Source organism: Dasypus novemcinctus, chromosome 3 (assembly GCF_030445035.2).
Source record: "Dasypus novemcinctus isolate mDasNov1 chromosome 3, mDasNov1.1.hap2, whole genome shotgun sequence".
Classification (NCBI taxonomy): Eukaryota; Metazoa; Chordata; class Mammalia; order Cingulata; family Dasypodidae; genus Dasypus; species Dasypus novemcinctus.
In genome coordinates this window covers 68,028,065-68,036,811 of record NC_080675.1, presented here as the reverse complement: position 1 = coordinate 68,036,811, position 8,747 = coordinate 68,028,065, and the positions used below count along the sequence as shown (strand labels likewise).

At 39.4% G+C, this 8,747-nt stretch overlaps 1 protein-coding gene across 10 annotated transcripts in view; it reads left to right on the top strand.

Annotated features, from left to right (window-relative positions):
- Positions 1-225: 225 nt before the first annotated feature.
- The window catches only part of PRPF39 (pre-mRNA processing factor 39), a 33,020-nt gene continuing 24,498 nt past the window's right edge, over positions 226-8,747 (top strand). For 2 of the 10 annotated variants that reach the window (XM_058293466.2, XM_071213947.1), the window contains exon 1: positions 230-372. The gene's annotated coding sequence lies outside the window, so the exon portion shown is untranslated. Of the gene's footprint in view, positions 383-8,747 lie in introns of all 10 variants that reach the window. The other 8 variants (XM_071213950.1, XM_071213948.1, XM_071213952.1 and 5 more) reach the window with 6 other exon arrangements.

Genomic DNA, 8,747 nt, shown 5'->3' with positions numbered 1-8,747 from the left:
GAAAATCACTACACCTTTCCCTTTCGGCTTGGGAAGGTCCAGTGAGGGAACACCGGGTAAGAAAAGACGCCCGTTTCCCCGGGCGGCGGCGGGGGCGGGGCTGCGAAGCACCTGGAGCCTTCTGGCTGTTGAGGAAGGCGGGGCCGGAGCCGACTGGCTCTGGAGTAGGACTAGGCCTGCGCGGGGCGGGGCCACGTGACTCCTTCGCCTTCTGGGCACCGACGCATGCGCATTGGTCCCTCATCGAGGCGGCTGTGGCGCTGGCGGCGGCTGCTGCTGCGGTGGCTGTGTGGACTGAGGCGGTGGAAGTGCTTCTTCGGCTAGGTTTGGACCAGGCTTCGGCTCATGGCATTAAGCGGCATCCATCGTAAGGTCAGCTGAGGTGGGCGTCTTGGAATGGCTTGTGGGGGTGATACTCGGAGCGGGAAGGCCCTGCCTGGTCTCGGGCCGCACTGGGCCTCCCCCTCCAGCCCTGTTTGAGGCCTGCGTGGACTCGGCACCCAGCTGTCCATTCCTTTCACCTTCCCACCTGTTGGGTGGAGCAGTGCGAGGTTTCTTTTCTTAGACCAAACATTTTTCAGGACCGGTGTCTTATGTCGCGCATGAAAGTGTGGGGACTTCCTTCACATGGATTTAGGAAGAGATCTGGGGCAAGACTGAAGCCCTTGCTTCCCCAAGAACTGGAAACTGGTGTGGCTGGAACGACAGGAAATGGAAGGAGCCTTTTAGCCGCCGCAGCATTAGGGGAATATAATTAATTAGGGGAATATAAGGGAATTAATATGAATTCTATTAATAAAGCATTTAGGCTCTTAGTAGGGCGCGTTCCGCGTTCTGACTACATAAGCAACTCTTTGGGACCTTGAGTCACAGCGTCCCGAAGGTCGACCATTTTGGCAGGATAGGACAGGAACAGAAAAACTGTATCTGAAAGATCCTAATTGGATCTTTTTAAGAAGTCCAAGAATAATGTTTACCTTTTATAGTCAGAGACCAACGCTGGTGGTTGTCGATCTTACACCAAAATCAGATATTTAAAATTAATAAATAGTACTTCTTAATGTATTGTTGATAATAATAACGTAGTTTATGTCCATTAAAATGCTACCTTTTAGTTTCATAATCATACTACCTTCTCGTGAGGACTTCAGTCTGTTCAAAAATACTTTTTTGCAGCTGGAAATGATGAAGCTTACTTAAGAAAGCAAATTTCTTACGGGACGTATGAAGTGCCTGTTGAAAATTAAGTAGTTTGGGCTCGATAATAGCTTAAGTGGATTGGAAATAAAAAACAAAACCAGCAACTGCTGTCATTTTTATTATTGTTTGTTTCCAGATTTATAACCTCATTCTTGAGTTGTAAAAGTTTGAACTTTCCACTGTTCACTATGCAGTAGGGAATAAAGTGACAAAGGTGTTCTGTTAAAGAAGACTAGATTATGAGCCCTGAAATAATTCGGGATTGACCAAAGATGGCTAATTAGTAGGTGATGTGAGATATTTGAAGTGAAAATGGAAAAGCAGAATAGTTTTCAGTCTCAGAATATTTTTTTAAATGTTTTTACTTGTGATAGTTTAAGAAAAAGGATTGTGTAAGTCAAATGTTAAAAATGGTGTGTATTTTTTTTTCAAGAGAAAGAACAGAAAAGCTTTTGTAATTAGTAAATAGCATGCATAAAATATAAGATTATTTTTATTTGTAAAAATAGCTGAAGGAGGAAGAAAGTAGTAGTAATTCTAGCCAACTGGAACTTTTTCAAAGACCTGAAGAGGTGATGGTGACATTTATGTATATATATAGTGTTCATTGTGTGTAATCTAAAAAAAAGTCTATGAACATTCTACTTTACCTCCAAAAGTAGTCACCAAAGCCAGTGGTTATGACAGCCTGTTTTCCTCTGGAAACCTCTCCTTAAAGCAATATATGTGTGATTGTTTTGTGGATGAGGTTTAGAGAGATTAAGTAATTTACCCTAAGTTACTTAAAGAGTTACTTATAAGAAGCCTTTTTACAGTCTTTAAATTGGCCTTTCTGTGGATGAGACAAAATGACTTGTGGATTGTAAAGCTAACTGATTTGCAAACTCCTAACTTTCAGTCCTTAGTGATGACTTCAGAATTTTATATTTTGCTCTGTTTATGAAAAGAATAATTAATGGTATGGTTTTGAGTACCTCTACAAGTGTAAGAGATATTTCAGGAATGAAAAAGAAGGTATTAGATCAGATTTCCCATTTTTATTTGTGTGGGTCATTTCAGTCATCCTCCAGAATACCTTTTCAATTTTAAGATGGCATGCTGAATTGTTAATCAAATTTTAGTGTATGTCATCACTATACTAAAAGTTAAATGCATGTTACAGAAGGACTATTTTTTCAGGTACTGCGTTTTTACTTTGTAATTCATCAGGTTTCCTTTTATGCTTTTGGACAGTTTATGCCTATCATGATTTTATAAGGAAGTGTGGTGTAGTAAGTCATTTATTAGTTTGATGAGTTGAAAAAGGAGGAAAGTTTTGTTGGTCTGAGGGAACAGCATGAGTCAAGGCTCAAATATGAAGAATGTAATGGGCTCTGGAAATGGAAACGAGGAGGAATATTGTAAGATTAGTATGTATGGAAAGTTAATTGGGACTGGATGTATTTTAATTTGTCCAACAGATATTTGTCTGGTGTTATGTATTGATAGTTTTAGGTACTAGGAACATAGTGAATAAAACTGTCATGTCCCCAGTTCTCACTGAATAGTAATATTAATTTATCTGTAAAAGTGATTTAGCAATGTTTTTCAAACATTTTTGACTGCAACCCACAGTAGGGTGTACATGTAATACTGCAGCCCAATATGCAGTAGTGCTGCGTCTATTTCAATAATATGCCCTTACTGTGTGCATGCACGCTGATATTTTTCTATTAAAAATATTAGAAGCTGGTTTGAAGCAATCTCAAACATTGATCAAATGGAGAGGATAAGAATTACTTAAATTGTAACAATAGTGTGAATGAAAGGAAAGGTATAGTTAATCTTTTTAGCAAGGTATGTGTGATTGATTGTGGATGAGGCTTAGTGAGATTAGGTAACTTGCCCAAAGTTCCTCAGTAAGTAGCCTGACTGTATCTTATCTTGAGTGTATGAGACCTCTGGGTGTGCTATATTTCCAGCTGTTTGTTGGTAGATGTAGCCCTTACAGACCCTCAAGAAATTTGTAATTTGATAGGAAAGATAGACATTGAGCATGTATCACAAATGTGATGTATGCTATAGAGAAAAAGACAAGACTACTGGGACAATGTAATGGGGGCAATGTAACTAGTTTGGGGGGATATGGGAATACTTTTCAGGAAGTGTGGTTTAAACTTTGCCCAGAAGAATGAATAGACTTTATTTAGGTTGAAGGGACTATTGGGAATGTGGGTGAGGGGTAGAGAGATGGTAATGCTTTCCAGGTAGAAATAGCATTCAGTAGGGCCCTGACGAAGGAAAGAACTGAATATGGAAAAACAAAACAAATCAAAGCCCCCAAACCAAAGAACTCAACAGAGAGCGAATGCTGTAGAGAGGTTAGTAGAGAAGAGGCAAAGTTTTGGAGTTAGATGGTGTTGAATCCTGGCTCTGTTCTTTACTACCTATGTAACTCTGAACAAGTTATGTACCTAATAAACTTTGGTTTCCTCATCATTCAAAATGGGAAAGTAGCATTTAATAAAATGTTTGTTCAATAAATAACATTTCTTAATATTATCACTGATAGCTAGTAATTGAAAAATAATGAGTGTCTTCTGTGTGCCTAGCAACTCAGTATATAATTGGATTTCATATGTGTGTTTAATTGCATCTGAATGTCACATTTGCTATTTATTATTTGCCACATTTACTATTTGCAAAGCACTCTGAGATTTTTTTTTTCCTATTCTGTTTGTCATTTTAAAAAAGCAGCTATTCTAAGGCAACTGCAGTTTGAAAACACTGATCTAGTGGGGATATGATTACTTAAACTTTAACAATAGTGATATGAATTTAAAAGGTGTTAATCCATATAGCAGGGTATACTAAACAAGTGAATTATTCATTGTTATAATATAATTTCCATGGATTAAAGAATAAAAGCTGTACTTTAATTTGAAAGTAAAACACAAAGAGCAATGAAATTAGAGTTGGTTTAGTGTATTATGTATTTTAGCTTTGAAAGCCATAGAAATCAGTCATCCTAGTTTTTTCCTATAAAAGATCCATTTTTCCAAAGCATTATGCATAATTTTAATTAGAATATAACAGAATATTTCATAGTTTTTTAAAATATAAAGTTAAGTCAATGACTCAGATTATCTGCTTTAATAAGTTGAGTGGAAATTTCATTATCTATATCAGGGGTTCTTTTTTTAAAAGATTTATTTATTTATTCCCCTCCCCCCCCCCCACCAGTTGTCTGCTCTCTCTGTCCATTCACTGAGTGCTCTTCTGTGACCACTTCTATCCTTATCAGTGGCACCGCCGGGAATCTGTATTTCTTTTTTTTTTTTTAAGATTTATTTATTTATTTATTTCCCCTTCCCCCCACCCTGGTTGTCTGTTCTCTTTGTCTATTTGCTGTGTCTTCTTTGTCCGCTTCTGTTGTCGTCAGCGGCGTGGGAATCTGTTTCTTTTCCTTGCGTCATCTTGTTGTGTCAGCTCTCCATGTGTGTGGCACCATTCCGGGGCAGGCTGCACTTTCTTTTGCGCTGGGTGGCTCTCCTTACGGGGCGCACTCCTTGCGTGTGGGGCTCCCCTACGCGGGGAACACCCCTGCGTGGCAGGGCACTCCTTGCCCGCATCAGCACTGCGCATGGGCCAGCTGCACACGGGTCAGGGAGGCCTGGGATTTGAACCGCTGACCACCCATGTGGTAGACATATGCCTTAACCATTGGGCCAAGTCCGCCGCCCTGTGTTTCTTTTTGTTGCGTCATTTTGTTGTGTCAATTCTCCGTGTGTATGGCGTCATTCCTGGGCAGGCTGAACTTTTTTCGCGCGAGGTGGCTCTCCTTATGGGGCGCACTCCTTGCGCGTGGGGCTCCCCTATGTGGGGGACACCCCTGCTTGGCATGGCACTCCTTGCGCACATCAGCATTGCGTGTGGGCCAGCTCCACACGGGTGAAGGAGGTCCTGCGTTTGAACCGGGGACCTCCCATGTGGTAGGGGGGGCGCTCTATCAGTTGAACCAAGTCTGCTTCCCTATCAACGGTTCTTAACCTGTTTTGTTCTGTAGACCCCTTTGCCAGTCAGGTGAAAACCACGGATTCCTTACTAAGTCCACACTATACTGTGTATTATTTAATAAATATGTCACACCTGCATCAACATGTCCCCACAAGAATGTTTTTTTGAATTTAAATTCAAGCTCATGAACCTGTTAAGAACCCCTATTTTATATCATTACAGATATAAAGTATAATGGTTCAGCCTTTTAGTGCTTGACAGGGAAGAGTCATGATAAAAAGGTCAATATGAAATCATTTGATTATAGTAGCATTATCTAGCATTTGAAATTCATACTCCTTTGTATAATCTCAGAGTCAAGTATAATTATTTTCACATTTGTTAAAACTGCTGCTGTAAAGGAGAAATACTCTTATTTTCCAAGAGATATACACAGCATTTTTTTTCTCCAGGGAATTTGTACAAACCAATATAAGATCTAAATTCTTCACATAATATATAAAACAGGAAAAGCCCCTTCAGATTTATTTTTTAAAGTCTGAAATGCTGGTACATTCCAGTGAGGCAACAGTTCTTCATTCCTGTAATTCTGGCTCAGAACTGCTGTTTACTGTGGGTCTAGAGTAGCAGACATGGTTTCTTTCTAGTCGTCATCTTTTCCACTGGTGTTTGTCTGTCTTGTCAGTCTGATCAGATCATAAAATATCTCATTAATGTTTACTTTTGACTTTGCAAAATATTCTAAAAGGAACAGTTAAACCATCTTGCTAAATTCTGACTCTGTTCTTTGCCAATTACTTGTTCCAAGTTGTGTTTATTGCCGATCAAAATCATTGGAAAATCTTCTGTGTCCTTAATTTGTAAAATTTGTTCCCTCAGGTCGTATAAGTCATTAAATGTAGATTGAGCTGTAATACAATATACTAGCACAAATCCTTGGCCATTCTTCCATATACAAATCCCTCATTACCAGAAATTGCTCTGTCCCTATCCTATCCAGGATTTTGAGCATACACTGTTGGCAGTCTACTTCAGCTTGCTTTCTATAGGAATCTTCTATTGTTGGATCATATTTTTAAGTACAAATTCCCTGAAGAAACTGAATGATCAAAGCAGGATTCCCCATGCTTTCTGATCCCAGGACCACCACTAGCTTGTACTCATGGCTTGGTGTGGTCTGTTTAAATAACTGACAATCCCTTCTGGCACCTTCTCCCCCTCCTCCTCCATCTCTCCCTCTTCCAGTCTCCTCTCAGCCTCTGATCCTGGCCGGGCTCTGCAGTGAGGCAACCTACTTCATTCATTTTGACTAAGAGAAGGATGAGGGTATGGTTACAGGTAAATTTAGATTGGGAGATTTGGTAATGGGAAGAAAGAAGTCACACGTCATTGTTTATAGTCTCAAAGTATGACAACAGATGTGAACACAAATAAAGGTTATATATTTCAGTTATTACAGGAGTGCTATAGTAGAGATACAAAACAAATGTTTCAAGAGCAAAAAGGAAGAAAGATTGTACATGAGGTGAGGTAATTAGGAGTACAACAGATTTACTCCTTGGAAGTGTAGATTTTAAGAAGGGAATAGAGGATTAATAAGAGCTAGTAGGACTAGTAGGATGAAGACTGATGTTAGGATAAATGAGTACTTTCATTGGAGTGCTATGAGCTGGATGTTATAGTATAGCAACAAATGCCTTTCTTAGAAAAATGCTGCAGTGAACATTTTTTTTTTTTTTTAAAGATTTATTTTATTTATTTTTAATTCCCCCCCTTCCCCTGGTTGTCTGTGCTCTGTGTCTATTTGCTGCGTCTTGTTTCTTTGTCCGCTTCTGTTGTCGTCAGCGGCACCGGAAGTGTGTGCGGCGCCATTCCTGGGCAGGCTGCACTTTCTTTCGCCCTGGGTGGCTCTCCTTACAGGCACACTCCTTGCAAGTGGGGCTCCCCTACGCGGGGGACACCCCTGCCTGGCAGGGCACTCCTTGCGCGCATCTACACTGCGCATGGGCCAGCTCCACACGGGTCAAGGAGGCCCAGGGTTTGAACCGCGGACCTCCCATGTGGTAGACGGATGCCCTAACTACTGGGCCGAGTCCGTTTCCCTGCAGTGAACATTTCGTGATTAATTCTCTCGAGTGGACTTTAAAAAGAATTATTTCCAATGATAGAAATGTACCATACTTTGTCTTTTTTTTTTAGGAAGTACCAGGGATTGAACCCAGGACCTTGTACATGGGAAGTAGGCACTCAACCACTGAGCTACACCTGCTCCCCAATGAGAGTTGGGTTTTTTGTTTCTTTGTTTTGTTTTTAGTACTGGGAATCAAACCTGCGACCTTGAACATGGGAAGCAGGTGCTCAACCACTTGAGCTATATCTGCTCCTTATTCTTTTATGTTGCTATTTTATCCAGCTACTTTGTTACTCTAATACTTGCATAATTTGTAGATTCTTTAAAGTAAATTTTCTCAAGTGTTGCTAGGTCAAAGCTATGCTTATTTTAATATTTATGCCACATGTTGGCATAATTAATTGTCAGAATATAACCTAAAAGAAATATCTTTAAAAAATAAATATGTATATGAAATAGGTTATTGTGATATACTTAGTAAACCTAATTCTGGGAAAGAATTCAAACCAAATTGAGGGATATTTAATTGAATCCAGCTATAATGCTCTCTTTTCTGATCTATTTTTCTGTAAACATGCTAAACACGCACTTACTTCAGAACTTGCTGTTTTCCTCTGCTGGAATGTTCTTCCTTCACCTGTATAACTGGCTTTCTCACTACCTCATCCCCCTATTTGTTTTCTCCTTTGCTCTTGGCACCAAATGCATATTGTAAACGTATCAGTTTTATGTCTCTTATTCTCCTACTAGGATTTCAGCTGCCTGAGAGCAGGGACTATGTTTTGTTTACATCTATAGTTCCAGTGCTTAGAATGGAAGTGTGTGACACACGGAAGGTGCTCAGTAATTAGTATTGAATGACTGTTTTTACACAATGAAATAATATTGATTAGAAATTCTTAAAAACAATTTTTTTTACAACCTTGTAACCTTATAAGATGCTGGGGTGTGGTAAATTTGCTGACACCAGAAGAAATTTAAGTATGCAATTAGAATGGAATAGGTAGTAAATGACTCAGAATGTATCAACTTGTAATCTTTTCTTGATCCCTCACTGGGCTATGGAAAACAAATCAACCAACCAATGACTGTTTTGCCTATGGAAAATTAACCTTTAGTGTGTCTTTTCTTTAAAGGGGCAAGTGGGAGAGAGCAAATTAAATAAGGAAGTTTATTTGCCTTTTCGTAGGGCCTGAAATAATGATTTAAACTTAAAGAGTAGACATCAATCAGGGTCACTCAAGTAAGAGAATACTTAACGTTTTTCTGGTAGTTTAATACTTTGGATTCTCCTTTATTATGCACTAAATGGATTTGCTTCACATAGTTTTTCTTCTCAAATCCCTCTGTACCTTTGCTTTTTCTATCTTTTCTTTTCAAATCCCTCTGTCTGTAATCTGGTTCTACCATGCTTATTCTG